This window comes from Grampus griseus (genome assembly GCF_964374135.1).
Source record: "Grampus griseus genome assembly, chromosome: 7".
In the NCBI taxonomy this organism is placed as follows: Eukaryota; Metazoa; Chordata; class Mammalia; order Artiodactyla; family Delphinidae; genus Grampus; species Grampus griseus.
The window spans coordinates 86,576,624-86,595,054 of record NC_139001.1 but is presented as its reverse complement, the minus strand read 5'-3'; the positions used below and the strand labels follow the sequence as shown (position 1 = coordinate 86,595,054).

Genomic DNA, 18,431 nt, shown 5'->3' with positions numbered 1-18,431 from the left:
CTGTGAGTTAAAAGCACCAGCTCTGTGAATGGAGATGGTCTCTTGGCTTCCCAAGCCAATAAGCAAAGCCTCCTGAAGGCATATGGACATGCTCTAGCTGACTGAGGAGAGCAGGCTTTAGGCTTAAAGCCCTTGCTAGAAGGCAGAGAAAGAGGAAGTGTCCCCGGTGCTTAGCAGGCTGCCCCTCTCCCTGCTAAATTTTTAACCATACATTTTGCCCCATTAAATCAGAATTGATGAAACCTTTACAAATGTGCAGTGTCTGAAAACTGAAAATCACACTGAAAAATAACAATCTCGTTGACTATAGAAGGCAAGTTTTTCAAATCGAGTAATGATGTGATGTGTGTGGTTAACTGTATCTACGCAGGAAGTGGTTTATTTAAAAGTTTTTGTGCTCACTCCACACCCACCCCACCCCACCCCACCCCGCCTTTTTTTTTCCTCCAGTACTGAAATTAAGCAGCATCCAACCTAGGCCTACTTTTACGACATGTGACTTGACTTTACTGTTTTCCGTTTTTGCTAAAAGAGTCATTAACAGAAGTTGACGGCAGTTTCAGTAACAAGTCAGCACTGAGGAAAGGTAAGTGAGCTCATACAGAACGTGCAATTTAACCTTGAAAATATTTGACAGAGTATCCTATGCTTCAGTGGGAATGTATAAACGTTTCCTACAAAATTGTGATGTTTTCATTTGTGATTGAAACATCAGTTTGTTTCCTTTGGTGTAGAGAAGAATATTGTTTTTAAATTTGCAACAGTTAAATTCTAAAGTACTTTAAAAGATCGTATACTAAGATTTTATATGAAAATATTAAAAACAGAATAAGGTATAGTTTTAGTTTGAAAGTGCTTTTAAAAATTGGGACTTTGTATCTTTAACTGACTGCTTTATAAAAATATGCACTCTTCATGATCCAGATAATAAAGAGAAAAAGGCATTTTGTAACAATTAGAAATAACATCTGAATTGCATGCAGTGTGAAAGATACCCACTGTAAAGTGTTGTAGTAAAGTTAGCATTAGAAACCCTTAAAAGGTGTAGTTTATTAAATTTACAGCTTATTAAATAGCTATTAAAAAGCAGGAAATTTTCAAAATGCCAAAGAAATTTCTCTATCATGACATCTGATTTTTTTCCTAAATTTTATTTAAGATATAGTGTGAAATGAGGGCAAGTTTCTATTTCATAAGCAAAACTGACGTTTAAAGGAGAAGTCACAGATGACTTCACAGGGGGTTACTTCTGGGAAAAGAGGCAAATTAGAAATATACTTCTGTTATTTAGGTAATTATATAATTTTCCTTCTTTGAGATTTCTAAAACAATAACCTCAGAAATTAAAAGGATTTGTTAATCATTAACTGACAAGAACTTTTCTTGTATAGTGACTTCTTGCTTTTATAGAATGTCTTTGTGTGCTGTAACATATGTACAAAAAATATAAAAGTATTGCTCATCTCAGAGACAAATACCTAAAATAAATCTGACTGTAGATTTTTCAAGGAATTTTAATAAAAGCTCCAGATACGATCCACCCTTCCGTAATATTATTTTTATTGTGCTGTTGGATGGGGGACATGAGGGCCCCACAACACCTATTTTTTTGTATTATTAAAAAATGGTTACAGGATTGATAAGTGGCAACAATTTTCTTTTCTTTTATTGTCTTCTATTGAAACACTCATATAAATGTTTTTTGATGTGGTCAATTTGGTAGGAAATTATTAGTTATACTAGTACACTCCATTTTAAGACCTCTTCAATTGTCAATACTGAAGCTAGCTACTTGTTGACTATTCAAATGATCATGAAAAAACAGAGATTAGGACTTGATGTTCAATACATTTTTTATTGTTAGAGTGTAAGAGAACCTTGGTAATATGTATTTGCTTTGATATTCTGATTAGCTTTTCAATTTGCTGCATTTTCTCACAATGGAAAGCATTATTTAAATCTATCTTCAATACTGTGGTTCTGAACCTCTGCATCTACAGAAGCTTAATAATTCAGATAGTTTTGGTTGATATGTTATTACTTTATTTCATTTTATTATAAAAGAACATCACATGAATAAACATATGTAGTACTTACATATTAGCAAGAATGAATATCCACATAAGCCTTTGGTACTGAAAAAAGTCCACTACAGTTTTTTAAATAATTTAATATTTTTATAAGCCAAATCTTTGTAAAATGATTGTTTCCTGCAGAAACTGTTAAATTAAAAGACAAATATTTTATGGAGTATGTATAAAATTAAGAAGTAATTAAACATACTTAATATGGATTTATAAAGAGAAATAAGTAGAGATGATATTCATGTAACCTAAGATGCTCTCAGAATTGTTTGTAAAAACTACTAATGCATTATCTCTGGGATGTAAAGACCAAATCTTAAGAGGGTAAATTACAAATGAGTTATTATAAGTAGGTTACTATATCTTTATGTATTTTAAGCGAATAAGAAACAAATTTTGATGAAATAAAAACAATGCAGAGAATCTCATTTGGAAAGTCTTTAAAAAAAAAAATAGGGGGCTTCCCTGGTGACGCAGTGGTTGAGAGTCCGCCTGCCGATGCAGGGGACACGGGTTCATTCCCCTGGTCCGGGAAGATCCCACATGCCGCAGAGCGGCTGGGCCCGTGAGCCATGGCTGCTGAGCCTGCGCATCCAGAGCCTGTGCTCCGCAACGGGAGAGGCCACAACAGTGAGAGGCCCGCGTACCGCAAAAAAAAAAAAAAAAATGCTTTTCCACTTGGGGCCAGGATTCAGCAAAATTCAGAAAGGAGACATTCCCCCCCTTGATATTCCTTCTCTTGTTATTTTTAAGTGTTCTGTCCCAGAGTGGGCTACTCTGTCCCCGACTTAAGGTCTGCCAGCCTTGGTCCTAGAGAAATACACCCTACACTTTTCCTTCCATCACACTCCCATTGTTCTTAAAATGTACTCATCCTATTTTCCAGAAGTTAGGGCATCTTATAAAAATAATCCATGCTCACAAGAGAGGGCTCCAGAGCTTTGTTTCTTGTAACCTGTAATTCAGGCCTCCCTTCCTCCTCCCAGTAGAATTTTAATAACTTCTCTCAGCAGACAGGATCCAAGGGAACGGCTAACTGTTGAGGACCTCAGTCTCAAGTGAGGAGACTGATGCCATTACAAACAGTTTGGGGAAAATATTTTGGGGGAGAAAGAGTGTTTTGTTAACGATTCGTCTTGTCTATGGCATTTAAACAAAATTTCTGAGTATGTTTTATGTGAAGGGTCCATCACAGAGATGTGTCCATTTCTCTAAGATATTCCTTAAGAAATATACATCTTTCTTGTAGTGGATGAAAATTAACTGCACATCTTCAGACTATTTTGGTATTCCCATACACTTAGAAACTATCTAACATAATCAAAAGTTCTACATATGTATTTTAAAAATCATTTAATATCCTGAATTTAGCACTTTGGGTACCATATTTTTTGTACTGCAAGATAAATGTTATATAACTAAACTATAAAATATACTTATAAGTATTCTAAATTTTAGCTTACGGTAGACAAAACTCCTTTGCTTGCAAATGACAGAAAATAAGCTAAAGTTAGCCTAGGCAATAGAGAGAGGCACTGATTTGTATAACTGAAAATCCAAGGAAAGAAAAGTCAGGCTGGATCCAGCAGCTCACACAGATTTACCAAGATCATTTTCTTCATCCCTTAGCTCTTTTTTTTCACTCCACTATAAACAGTCTCTGGTAGAAGCTCACACTAAGTTGACCAGAAGGCTTCAGGTTTACCTCTGACCCTTTCAGCAAACTTTGTACAAAAGAATGCCTTTCCCCCATCACCACAGCAAAGGTACCTCAGATTGAGATCTGATTGGACTGAAGTGGGTCACGTAACCATACTGAACCAATCACTGCCTCACCCTGCGTGACCAGGCCTAAGGTCACTGGCCCACTCTTGCATTGATGAGCCACCTGCCCCTGCAACACCTGGACTCTCCGCTGAAAAGAGGGGTCCCTACACTGAGGAACTAAAATTCTTCCCCCAGAAGAAGAGCAACTTTATGTCTTAGAGGTAATACAGCCATAGAAAACTACCACACGGCCACATCGGGTCACATTTAAAACCAGTACTTAAATTTTCCAACCTCTGTAATCAGACAGAAAGACGGCGTCAGTTTAAGCTTAGGTCTGAATGAAGCAAGTGTTTCAATTAAACTGAATTTTAAAGTATTTTTCAACAGCTACTCCATGTACAAACCCCTGCCCCACAATACTTGTCTTCTAAAAGCTTATAATCCAGTAAAAGTACAAGATTAATAATTATAATGCCAACAACTTTTTATCAAGTACCATAAAAAGATATAACAAATATTCTATTAGGATTCAGAATTTCATCAAACATTTTTGTCTTCCTGTTATATGGCGGGCAATAAACTAGAGAATTTTGCAGGTGTTATATCATTTATCATATCCAGTCAGAGAAATCAGGGCAGTTCTGGAAGAAATATTTGTACAGTAGTTCCCCCTTCTCCAGGGTTTTGCTTTCTGCGGTTTCAGTTACCTGCAGTCAACCACCGTCCGAAAATGTTGAAGGGAAAATTCCAGAAATAATCCATGAGATTTAAATGACTCACCTTTCTGAGGTAGTGTGAGGAAGTCTCGCTGCCGTGCTCCGGGCCGGCATCTTCGCGTCCAGCGTTTCCCCCGTGAGGCACTGAGCTGCCTTCCCGCTTATCAGATCGTCGCTCTCGCGAGTTTGAGGTTTGAGGTATCGCGGTGCTGGTGTTTGCGTCCCCTTTAATTCGCTTAATAGTGGCTCCAACGCGCGAGTAGTGCTTCCGGCCAATCGGACATGCCAAGGCATATCCTTGCAGTGCTTCCTCTAAGCGATAGGGTGCCAGAAAAAAAATTCGTAGTCCGAGGTTGCCCAGATGTACTGTACGGACGAACCTGAGTTTTCCATCCGTGAAATTGTGAAGAAGGAAAAATAAATCTCTGTCCGTTTTGTTGTGGCACCTCGAACTGCAAAAGTTATGGCTGCAGTGTGTGGTAAGTGCTTAATTAAGATGAAAACGGCATTGAATTTGTACAATAAGATATTGTGTGTGTGTGAGAGAGAGACAACATTCACATAACTTTTATTTTTTTAATTTTTTATTGCTGTACGCGGGCCTTTCACTGTTGTGGCCTCTCCCGTTGCGGAGCACAGGCTCCGGACGCGCAGGCTCAGCAGCCATGGCTCACGGGCCCAGCCACTCCGCGGCATGTGGGATCTTCCCTGACCGGGGCACGGACCCGTGTCCCTTGCATCGGCAGGCGGACTCTTAACCACTGCGCCACCAGGGAAGCCCCACATAACTTTTATTACGGTATATTGTTATAATTGTTGTATTTCTTTATTAGTTGTTAATCTTTTACTGTGCCTAATTTATAAATTAAACTTTACCATAGGTATGTATGTATAGGGAAAAACATAGTCTATATAGGAGTCGGTGCTATCTGCGGTTTCAAGATCCATCGTGGCATTTGGAATGTGTCCCCGTAGATAAGGAGTGGGGGGTGGACTACTGTGATAGTATCCAGAGAAAGCTAGAACTGAGGAGTTGAGAAACATTCCAAAAGACAGGAAGGGAATGTGTCAGGGGACAAACATGGAGTATCAGAGAATTTCCCAGGCGGAGTGAGTTGTCTCCTGTTGTTAGCTGTAAGTATACTAGCAGGAGGTCAGGGCAGATGGTTTGAGATTCTAATAGGGTGAACCTGCTGAGCAGATCATGACTAAGGGCTGTAAGTACCAACAGGGTTGTTGAGCAGGGGAAATCCATCGCAGGATGGCCACGTTTTGCATCTGGGTGGGCTATCTAGCATCAGGATTTATTTACTTCTTGTATATATGTCACTATTGGTGACATACTCTTTAGGGTGATTTGGAGAAATGGTGGTCATCTATGAAGGGAGGTATTCCTTTAAGACAAGTCACTGGCGCACCTCCCCAGGTGCCTCGAGGTTCTTATATAGGCTGTGGTTATAATGATTTTTTTTCATATTGCAGAGCTTTGTTGTGTTGTTTTTAATTTGAGAATAAGTGATACAGTGAAATGGTTTGAAAACAAACAAAACCTAAATAAAAATATTTTAGTGAAAGTCTTTCTAACATTCCTATTTCTATATACCTCTGTTTACTCCCACCTTAACCCAGCAGGCAACCACTTTTCAGTTTTTTTTTTAAATCCTTCATTGTTTCTTTATGCAAAAGCATGTATGTATATACGCACGTGTGTGTATATATTTCTTTATTATATTAAAGGGAGTTCACTATATACACCTCTGCACTTTTTTTTCTTTCAGTAATATCTTAGAGATATTTTAATTATAAAAATAAGAAACTGTCTAATTCTCTCTCTCTCTCTCTTTGTTTATAGTTGTACAGTGTTCCACTGTGTGGATATAGCATACTTAATCTAACCAGTCTAAAAGAGTCATGGGTGTTTTCAATTTTTTGCTAATACAAAGAATGTTTTAATATAATTGTGTACATTTGAAAATATATCTATGGAATGAAATCCCAGAAATTTCATTTATTAAAACTATTTATTTATAAACCAAGAGATAAAATAATTTTGATAGTTATTGCCAAACTATCCTTCACGTTAGTTGTAACTTTTTGAATTTCCATCAGCACTTAACGAGGGGGCTGGTGGAAGCTCCATAGCTTTTCTAACAGATTGTGTTACCAAACATTTCAGGTTTTGCCAGTCTGTAGAAAAATGTATCCTGATATAGTTTTATGTAATATTTCTGTTATTATGATTGAGGTTGGGCTTGTTTTTAAAAGAGTAAAGGTCTATTTGTTTTTCCTAATAACAGAATGTATCCTTTCTCAACTGCATAATTAAGGACCAAAAGCATTAGTTAAGTTCAAGCCTAGAATGAGATGTTAAAGGAAATAAGGAATCGGGGCTAGCATATGTAAAATACTCTTTTAATAAAACTTGAAATAAGCAGTAGCTAAAAGAGGATGAAACATGAACACTGAAGTGAAGGAAAAGAGAAAAGGAATGAAAAATAAAAATAAAAAAAAAAAGAAAATCTATCCAGACATCCAACAATGTCTCAGAGGATACGAGGACAGATGGGTGTAATCACTAGCTCAAGTAGATAAATTAACCTGAAACAGAAGGAAGAGCACTTTAATGAGTGTGCATGTAGGTGAACTGGATACAGATAAGATGAAGTGAGGAGAGGAAGGTGAGGAATATTTGCTTCATGGATTCTATCTTCTTTGAAATGGTAGGAAAGTCCATTTGATAAGAGGTAGTATTTAGAGGATGCCAAAGAATATGCAGACTATCTTATTTTAAAAATTGGCCTCGTCAAAAACATATAGTACAACTGTGAATTTTAAAGTTGATTTTTCACTTTCAATGGGCATCAGCCCTATTCAATTCCATAAATCCCATATTTATTATTCCATAAATAATTTTGAGCTCTAACTAAGTACACTGTGTTATGCTAAGAATTATTGGGGCTACAGAGACTCAGTGTGCTAACTAGCCAGTGAAACCATCTTAGGTAGCTTAGTGCACAAATACAAGAATTTAAATATAAATTTATAAGTATAAATGCAAGGCCTTAGAAATATTAGAGAACATGCTATGTCAGAGTCTCAGTGGTTTCATTTTACCAAATCCAATGGCTATTTATGCATCTTCATATTATCCATATCTGAGTTGCATTTGATGCAACTGAACATTCCTTCTCTCTTGAAACTCCCTCTTCACTAAACTTCTATATTTCATTCTCCCAGTTTTTCTCCAAACTATTTCAGTGCTCCTTCTCTGTCTCTTTGCTAACTCTTCCTCATTATCCAGCCCTCTAAATGTTAAAATGTCCTGTACTCAATCTTCAGATTTCTACCTTTCTGGTCCTAGCTATCGTCTTCTTAGTTTATTCCTAGGTGCTATTATTTAGTGCCATGATTTTAAATACTATCTATATTCTTTTTTAAAAAAATTTTTCATTTATTTTTATCTGTGCTGGGTCTTCGTTGTGGTGCGCGGGCTTCTCATTTCGGTGGCTTCTCTTGTTGTGGAGCACGGGTTCTAGGCGTGCGGGCTTCAGTAGCTGTGGCTCACAGGCTCTAGAGCACAGGCTCAGTAGTTGTGGAGCACGGGCTTAGTTTCTCCGCGGCATGTGGGATCTCCCCGGACCAGGGATCAAACCCGTGTCCCCTGCATTGGCAGGTGGATTCTTAACCACTATCTATATTCTATTTAGACCTCAAGACCAAAACTTTTTGTTTTTTAACACTAAAACTGTAAATGCAGTTGCCTACCTATCATCCAGTTGAATGTTTCAAGAGACATCAAAATGAGTATGTTCAAAACTAAGCTCTTATTTACTCCCCACTTACCCACCCCTACCTGCTTCTCTCCTATTTTCATTTATCTCATTTAATGGCACCATCATTCATATCTCTGTTCAAGATAATAAATTAAGAATTACCCCCAATTCCACTCCTTCTCTCATACTCCCTACCCCAAACCACATCCAATTAATCAGCAATAAGCAGAGCCTGCAAAATTGACTTACCTCCCATAATCCTGTTTACTTTTCTAAATGTTGGCTCTTGAAAAGTTATATCTTTTTTTTTATACTAATGACTCTTTTTATTTTTTGTTTCTTGGTATAATGAATTTTCCTCAAAAAACCTGCTAAATGAATACACTACAATATATGACATTTAGATGACATCACAATTTTAGATAAACCATGATTACTAATTCACTTTCTAGTTTCAAGTTAGAGAAGAATCATACAAAATATATGGAGCAATGTTGATTTGAAAATTTTTGAATGAACTCAAGAAGGTTGAAGAAGTAGCAACTTGTAGAACATTCCAGTTGGTTTGTTGGCCCTAAATTTTTTTTTTTGCTGTAATTTATCATTAAGTATGCTCTGACAGCAAGAAAACTGTAACTTTCATAAACATTGAAAATATTGGTGACGTAAAAGATACAGAAAAATAGGAAATTTAATAAATATACTTTTTATATTTTATGTACTTTTTTTTCAAATTGTTGTTACTACTTACATAAACCCATTTTTAAAATCTATTCATGCATTTTTATATTTATAAATGTTGATTGGGTATCTTGAGCTTTTATTTAACTGATTTTATCTTAGCAAGAATGAATTAGACATTAAGCAAGGGGTAAATGTGTATCAGAATATCCCAAATTTAATCACTTTTTACCACCTCTACTGCTGTTACTGCAGAGTCCTCTAACTCATCTCCCTGATTCTAATTTTTACATGATAGTCATTCTCCAAAGAGTAGCCAGAGTGACTTTCTTAAGACTTAAATTATACAATTCTCCAACTAAAACATTCCAAATGATTTTCTATTATACTTTAAATTAATTCAGTCTTTTTCCATGATTTGTCAGGCCCTCTATGTAATTACTCTGCTTTTGTTTGCTTAAATAGCATTTTGGATATGAGGAATCATTATTACATTTTTTAGTGGCTATCTTTACCCTGAACTGAATGGCCCATGAAAGTACTGACCTTGTTTGCCTTTTTACTACTGAATACCTAGAACCTAGAACAATGGTAGACATATAATAAACACTCAATAAATATTTGATTAGTGAAAGAACAAATAATATAAAAGCTGACTGGGGGCTGTAGAGTCAGGGAAGGCTTCTGGAGATTTGTGACTTCTCTTGGATCTAAAAAATAAGGTAAGTTTAGGGGAAGAGAAGCTAGAAACGTATTTCAAACAAATGACACTTTATGGGTTCATTTTGAGCAACCTGGCAGTGATGAAAGGTTGGAATGGAATGCTGGATCCGTTATATACTGGGGCACTTTTTTGAAACTCAAAACAAATAAGCATCTGAAAACGTATTGCATAAATTGGTAGAGAACACCAGCTACTTCTAAGCATTTAAATTTTAAGCTGTTCTTCTAAAACTAGGGTATTAAAATTGAATAATTTTGTTTACTTTAGATTCATTTCCTAAACACTTAGTGAACTTTTTGTTTTAGTCTCTGCTGATGTAATGACAAGCTTAGAGTCAAAACGAGATTTCTTTTTAAAATAGAATGCTCAGGAAATTAAGTGCTGAGTCGGGGGAAATTTTTTTTTAATTTATCTTTCCACTTCAGTTAATTTCATATTAGAATTTTAAGGGATAGAAACTGAGCAATGAAGTCCATATTCATCTTATTTGGGAAATCAAGTAGTCTTAGCCTCTATTTATACCTTGATGGTTCTCCTAAAGGAAGTAGAATGTAGGAGGAAAAATGAGTGTTGATTACCCCAGTGGTGCCTCCAGCACTGTGGTAGGTACCATGGTGTTACCCCAAGCAAACAATATCCCCTTCTTGTCTAGATGCTTACAGTAGCATGAGACATTCATTAATATAAATTATTAGAGTGGCATTATTAATAATAATCATCAGAGCTATGATTTATTCAATGTGTATTATGTATCAGGTGTTTTGCATACCTAATAGTATTTGAATCCCACAAAAATCATGGAAGAGAGTTAGTATCTCCATTTTAAAGATAAGGAAGCTTAGGTTGAGTGGGTAAGTGCCCAAATTTATAATGCTGTTTGGTTGGTGGGTTATGATTTGTAGGCAGATTTGGGTAATGCAAAATCTGTGTTATTTTCACTATGCCATGCTATAATTTCTAATCCTGTTAGGTGTCAGCAGTTAAGTGATACTGGACTTCATTCATGAGGCCCTGTAGTCTGAAAGGGTCTAGAAGGATCCTGCTTTGTTTGATATCTAAAACTATGCCATCTGTGGAAATCCTGTTGCTTTTTCACTATATACATATATCCTTATGTAGAGATGTTATAAAATATGTGAGGAAGAAAACATTTTTGCCTTAGTTTTTGTCATACTGTAGGTACTTTTTCTATTTCACTTCTTCTGTCTTCTCTGGACCCTGTGTCTCCTTTCTGCCCCTAGATTCCCGATTCCTTCTTAGAGTCATGCTGTCCATTATGGTAGAAACTAGCTACAGATGGTTATTTAGCACTTGAAATGTGGCTAGTTTAAACTGAGTGTAAAATAAACACCAGTTTTTGAAAACAGTACAAATAAAAAAGTTATAAAATATCTCCTTAATATTTTTACATTGATTATATGCTAAAATTTTGACATAGTGGGATAAATAACATACATTATTAAAATACATTATTTTAATATAATCACTTATTTCATTTTACTCATCTAGTATGGCTACCAGAAAATTTTAAATTATTTGTGTGGCAAATTATTTCTAGTGGATGGCACAGCTTTAGGCCATCTCCTCTTCTCACAAGACTACTTTGACATTCTTATCCACTCTTATATTTTAAATTTAATCAATATGGTCCTTAATTTTTTATCTTTGGCTTTGGTCTCTCTCCCAATATTGTTCCTTCTTCCAATTGTCACTTGATAACCTATTCCGTGATGTCCCATCAGAAGTTCAAACTGAATATGTCTCATGTTAAACCTATAATCTCCCCACAGAATCCCCATTCTCTTTCCAACTTCAGTTAAGCTATCTCTGTTCTTCAAATCACTTAAGTAAGTGAGCTTGGTATCTCCAAGGACTCCTGTCCATACATCCAATCAACTGTCATTGTTAGGGGCATCCATTTCCTTCTTTCTGTGTTCACTTATTGTCATAGTTACTCATTTAGATATCCATTAAGTCTTGTCTAGACTATGGCAAAGGGGTCTTATTTACTTTCATACTCATTTCTCTTACCTCTTTAGTTTGCATATTTAATATTTATTTTATGTCTTCATGGTGATGGTTGGGTTCAAGTTAATTAATACAAGTAAGAATTTTTATGACCTAGTTATATTCTATTTAGAGTTTTAAAAGTGATTTTGCATAATTATTTTATGTGGTTATTCTAGCAAGCTAGTGGTAAAAGCAGAAGATTTAGTAGAAGACAAGGAAGCTTGGAGAAATAGAAGTGTTTGAGGACATGCTGAGAACATATTTCTCCCAAATTCTGGTCTAGAAGTTTTTTATTTCTTGTGGAGATAGTGAAGATTTTTTTTTTAATTTGGAGTATAGTTGCTTTACAATGTTGTATTAGTTTCTGCTGTACAGCAAAGTGAATCAATTATACGTATACATATATCCACTCTTTTTTAGATTTCCTTCCCATTTAGGTCACCACAGATCACTGAGTAGAGTTCCCTGTGCTATACAGTATGTTCTCATTAGTTGTGTATTATACGTAGTAGTGTATATATTTCAATCCCAATCTCCCAATTTGTCCCACCCCTCCCTTTCTCCTTTGGAAACCATAAGTTTGTTCTCTACATCTGTGACTTTATTTCTCCTTTGCAAATAAGTTCATCTGTACCATTTTTCTAGATTCCACATATAAGCAATATTATACGATATTTGTTTTTTCTCCTCCTGACTTACTTCACTCTATATGACAGTCTCTAAGTCATCCATGTCTCTGTAAATGTCACAATTTCGTTCCTTTTTATGGCTGAGTAATATTCCATTGTGTATATGTACCACATCTCCTTTATCCATTCCTCTTTGATGGACATTCAGGTTGCTTCCATGTCCTGGCTATTGTAAATAGTGCTGCAGTGAACATCAAAATGGGTGCATGCATCCTTCTGAATTATGGTTTTCTCTGGATATATGCCCAGGAGTGGGATTGCTGGGTCATATGGTAGCTCTATTTTTAGTTTTTTAAGGACCCTCCATACTGTTCTCCATAGTGGCTGTAGCAATTTATCCCCACCAACAGTGTAGAAGGGTTCCCTTTTCTCCACACCCTCTCCAGTATTTATTGTTTGTAGATTTTTTGATGGCCATTCTGACCCATGTGAGAAATAGTAAAGATATTAAGAGCACTGCCTGGGAAGTCAGAAAAAACAAAGTTCAATCTTGGGCTTCACCACTTGCTAGGTATTGTATATGTTATATTGTACAAGTTACTTAATCTCTCTGAGCCCAAGTTTCCTTATCTATAAAATGAGGAGTTTCCTCACAAGATAAAAAAAGAATGTATATAAAGAACTTTGCCTAGTTTGTGTCTCACAATATTGTTTTAGAAGGGTTAAATGTAGCGTGAATAGTAGTTATAGTAGTAATTGTTTTATCAGGTTGTCTTGAATCAAATGATGACCATTCTCCCCTTCATTATGATATAAAAATCATGCCAGGATAATTTTGATTTATTTCAATTCTAAGTATTATGATAGGATTTGGAACTCATCAAAAGCAATTTCTTGCTATTAGTTTCATTTCCTCAATACAGCTGTGTGGAGGAGAAGGAAGAAGACTCACTCTTTTCTTGTTTGTTTACCAATTTTTGGTTGATATGGAAATTTTCCTCTGAGCAGCTCAAGATGTGTCCTAACCAAAAATACCCTTTAATTTTGAAGAATTCATATTCATCACACAGAGCAGTTTAAAAAGTGAAAGGCAGCCATTGACTCTTGGACTTAAAATTAAAATGAAGCAAAGAAGAACTACAGAAACCAGGAGAGAGAAAAAAAAAGTAGAATTCTTTTCACCCACTTCTATATTATACCTAATTTTTGCCTACGGTTATAAAGTATTAATGCAGATTGTTCATGAGGCATGGGGGTCCTAGCAAAATGATTCTGAGGAAAAAAATAAGATGTTGGGATGTCCAAAGTGCTTATCCAGTTAGCAAAGTCTTTTTCTGTTTTTATTCTGTTTTGTTCTCCCCCTGAGGAAACCTGCTCAGGATTCCATGTATGGAGGTTGACTGAATACACCAATCTCGGTCCTAATCCTGAAAGCACTTGGTATTAGGATATCCATTAAATGACAGCAAGGTGTGGCAGTAGGAAGTGACTGACAGAATGCTAGGGAGATAAGTGGCTGTGGTGCTGTCCCTGGAGAATTAACTGCATCCTACAGGCCAGAGGGCTTTAGGTTAGAAGTCTGGCTCTAAGAAAGTGGATTAACAAGTGGGCCATAGTTTCAGGGTGGGAAATCAGCTTGAAAGGAAAACCAGAGACTAGTCAGTATGGCAGATGGTTAGGGAGTATGTCTTGAGTCAGGGATGGGAGCAAGTTGAGATGCAGTGGATGTTCTGACTTCCCCTAACCATCATGCACTGTATCCCAGGTCCATTTGGCAGCTTTTGATGTGGAAAAGTAGGAAAGAAGCATGAGAATCCAGTAACACTTGGGACTGAGAATCAGGACCATTCTAATATGGTGGCAAACCTGAACTTGTTGGAAATGCTCATAGTACTGGCAGAATTAGAGGCAGAGGATTTCAGACAGGCACCAAATATCCGTAATGTTCTTGGTACGATGCAGAGCAACAACACTGAAAAAATACAGCATCTGACTTTAAGGATCCTACAATTTGGCAGAAGGGACACTCAACTCAAATAGATAACAGAGAACAAAAGAAGTCAGGATATGATTATCTGCCAAAATATAATAGGAACAGTAAAGGAGGTCAGAGCAGAGAGGGGGAAATGGGAACTTGCTTAGCAATAGCAAAGAGCACAGCACAATATCCTACTCTTGGTAATGTCAGATCATGTTGAAAAAATTGTACAAATAAATGAAATAATGTTAATCTCCAGTGAACCTCTTGCTAAAGCAGAAGTACAAATTCAGTCTCAGTTTTGTTCTCCATTTTCAATCCTACCAGCTTGGATTTTAAAATAATAAGATATTGAAAATGATATTAATTTAATATGCAGCAGAAACTCTGCTCAACCCTCAAATCAGAGGAGCAAAACTCCTAGAGGTGATTGACATCTGGGGTCACAGTCACGGATATTCCCAGATCAGTCAAGTTTTCTATGCAAATCAAGGGGGAAGGGAGAGAAAGTCTGAATCAGAGAGAACTTGTCCTATTTACAAGATGTTGAAGCTGCCCACCTCCACCTGACAGTTACCATGCATACCTTGAGCAGTTTTTCACATCTCATCATTTTTCGAGAGAAGACACACAGATATACATTTTTTTTAAAAAGTAAAAATTCTCATGTTTCAATTGGAAACTGATTCAAAACACTCCAAAACATTGTTCAGGCCCAACAACATATGTCTGTGGGTTGAATTTGGTTGGCAGTCTGCCGGTTTTCCACCTCTTCTTGAATTTATAGCTGTTCCGAAGAAAACAGGAGCAGGGTGTAATGATTAGAGAGAACTAGAATCCTCCAACTAACTTCTGTACACACAATAAATCGTAATAAGTGTTTAGAGACTGACTAGCACATTGCTTTATGAAAAACCTCCATTTATCTGCAACTTTTTCATTTAGGTCCTTGTTTTGTTTGTCTGCCTTTCACGACTAGGCTCAGTTTCCTTACTTGGAAGAACAAACTCTTCTGCTACCAACCCTCTTCAAAGCATTTTTTTAAACATTAAGATATGTCTCCAAAAGGTTAACTTTTCTAAATAATAGCAAGTATAGTAATCCTTAGTTTCCCTGATTTTCACAAAATCACAAGATATTGGATTCTGACCGGAACATCTACACTTTTAAAGGATGAATTATTGTAGGGGAAATAAAAGAGAGTTTAGTATGTCTTAAATGGTGATAATAATAGTAACAACAATTTAAACATATGTGCACACATGCATACACACACATACATGTGTGAAATTCACAGTGCATAGAATGAGGAAATGTAGCCCAAGTGTGGTTGTATAACCCATTTTATCATATGTGTTATCTATTAATAGATGATTATAAGTTCCAGAAGTGGTCATGACAATGGATATAAATGATGTGGGAGGACAGACAGAAAAAGAATTACTGTTCAATAATTTTTTAATTAAAAAGGTAATCCTGATAGACATTTAAAAACTCTAACATTTATGAATTCCTTTTTTACTTCAATGTGTCCAAGACAAAATCCTATAGTTTGCTTTATGAGGAGCCTAAATTAAGATAGAAATTTAGCTACATTACTTCAAATTACAGTAACACTCAATTAACTGGAACCTAGTTCGATAATGCATATAACCATCTCTACCTCCTACCTCCTGGGGAGAGGCCTCTGAACTCTACTTTGAGGAGAGAGAAGCAAAACAGGACTTATTTAAGTGGGAAAATATCCCCCAAACAAACCCTGGGTTGAGGTTCCTAATAATACAGCTGAAGCTCTTTAAGAGACTATAGCATCATAAGAGCCTTTAGTTAACCAGTCTAGAAAGGACACAATTTAAGATGTATAATATACAGAACATATTGAAGTATCTTCAAAGACTAGGATTGGAAAAACTCAGTCAAAAACTTTTAATTTAAATAATGTGGACTGCTAAATATTTTTTTTGCTATTTTGACATTCTTGGCTTCATGAAAGAAAGCCTCACTTCCACAAAATTTCAGATTAAATTTGAAAACAACAATATTTTGTGGAATCTGTTTTGTTCTCACACTAAACACCCTTTGATATTTAACAAGCAAGAGAACAGTTTTCCAAGTGTTCAAATTGACATTGTTTTACTCACACTTACTATGTTCATGATATAAACATTAAAAAAACAAACAAACCAAAAAAAACAACTTGCTGAAAGTTCTGCAATAGACCTAGATCGTTTGTGGTATGATACTACTGGGTTTTTCATTTATGTAAAATAATTCATTTTGCAGCAATAGTTAGGACTGGATGTATGTTCTGGATAGCTAAACATCATATTTTAATTAATCTCAAATAGGATACTCATAGTATTACTTTCACGTACCTATGTGTCTGTGTGTCAATTTTTATACTACCTACTTAGCTACCTGCTCACTTCTCTCCTCACTGTTCTCAACTGCGATCCACACCACTCCCCCAAACCACCAACATATTCCAAAGTGAGATTTACTTCCAGAAAACTTAATTAGAGCAAAAATATTAACAAATATGAACCTAGTATCAATGGGCTTTAAAAATAAGACACTGTAGTAATTGGTAACATTTTTAGGACAATGCAGATATGAAATAAAAAATAACTTTATATAATTCTATAGACTTGTTTCTCATCAAAGTTCAGTGTGCATTTGAATCACCAAGGGTGATGGCCAAACATGTCCTTTCTCAGGCTCCTCCTCAGTCTTGCTGAATGGAAATATCTTGGGAAGGTGCAGTTAAATCTGCATGTTTATGAAGCTACTCACACTGACCCTTGAGAATCATTGCTCTATAGCTGTCTTCTTCCTCACTTCTAGAGATACCTTTTCATTTTCAACTGAAGTTGAGTTATTTGTGACCCTAACTCCCAGGAGAAATCTTAGCTTAATGCAGGTGATTTTTAACTAATTCCAGTGAAATGGAGTTCTGTGAGTTCAATAATAAATTATAACAAGTGATTATGGCTTTTAGTCTGCACTTGTGATACACAAATCAAGTGTGTTGCCCCCTTATTTACAAGTCCCAGTGCCTCAGCGAGTCCTTCCTCATTAGGCATTTGTTTTGTCCCTGACCACAACTTCCTCTATTGGAAACCTGGTCATTCATTGCCTCATTCTCTTGCTAGGATGAAAGTCCTACCTCTCTACTGAGAGTCTCCCATGTGGGTAACTGAGCTAGCTCTGAACAAATACCCAGTGTTGAGAACTCTGACAGTAACAAACCTCCTGGTTGATAACAATCTGCAAATCTGAACTTCTGAGTATCGCTCCTCTCAGAATGGTTGTTTCTTCCCACCTGTTAGATAAATCTTTCTATTCAACTTGGATACCCAGTTGCCAGTATTTACCAACACTGTAACCAGATATTTATGTAATTATTAGACAAAACCGCACCTACTGTCAATATTTGTGGGTAGGAAAGCTCTCCAGTTATCTGTTCACTCCAGATGGAGGGCCAGATCCTGGTCCTTTTTCACCTAGATAAATCACGAGAGATGACAAGTCCTTCTAATTAAAAAAAATACACACACACACACACACACATATATATGAATTCTTTATATAGAAAGAACGTTTTCCTGCCTCACACCAAACACAATTATTTCCAGAAGGATCACAGTTCTAGAAAAAAGTTTAGGGACTTCCCTGATGGCGCAGTGGTTAAGAATCTGCCTGCCAATGCAGGGGACATGGGTTCGAGCCCTGGTCTGGGAAGATCCCACATGCCATGGAGTAACTAAGCCCGTGTACCACAACTACTGAGCCTGCTTTCTAGAGCCCGCGAGCCACATTGAGCCCACATGCTGCACCTACTGAATCCTGCGCACCTAGAGCCCGTGCTCCGCAACAAGAGAAGCCACCGCAATGAGAAGCCTGCGCACTGCAGCGAAGAGTAGCCCCCGCTTGCCACAACTAGAGAAAACCCACGCACAGCAACAAAGACCCAATGCAGCCAAAAATAAATATAAAACAAATAAATAAATCTTTTTTAAAAAAGTTTAAATAACAAAACTCTTTAGAGGAAAATATATGAATAGTC

The 18,431-nt window shown here is 36.4% G+C and overlaps 1 protein-coding gene across 1 annotated transcript in view; it reads left to right on the top strand.

The window, feature by feature from the left end:
• Positions 1–499: 499 nt before the first annotated feature.
• ARHGAP15 (Rho GTPase activating protein 15) overlaps positions 500–18,431 on the top strand; it is a 621,892-nt gene continuing 603,960 nt past the window's right edge. The window contains exon 1 of the mRNA XM_082658330.1: positions 500–586. The gene's annotated coding sequence lies outside the window, so the exon portion shown is untranslated. The remainder of the gene's footprint in view (positions 587–18,431) is intronic.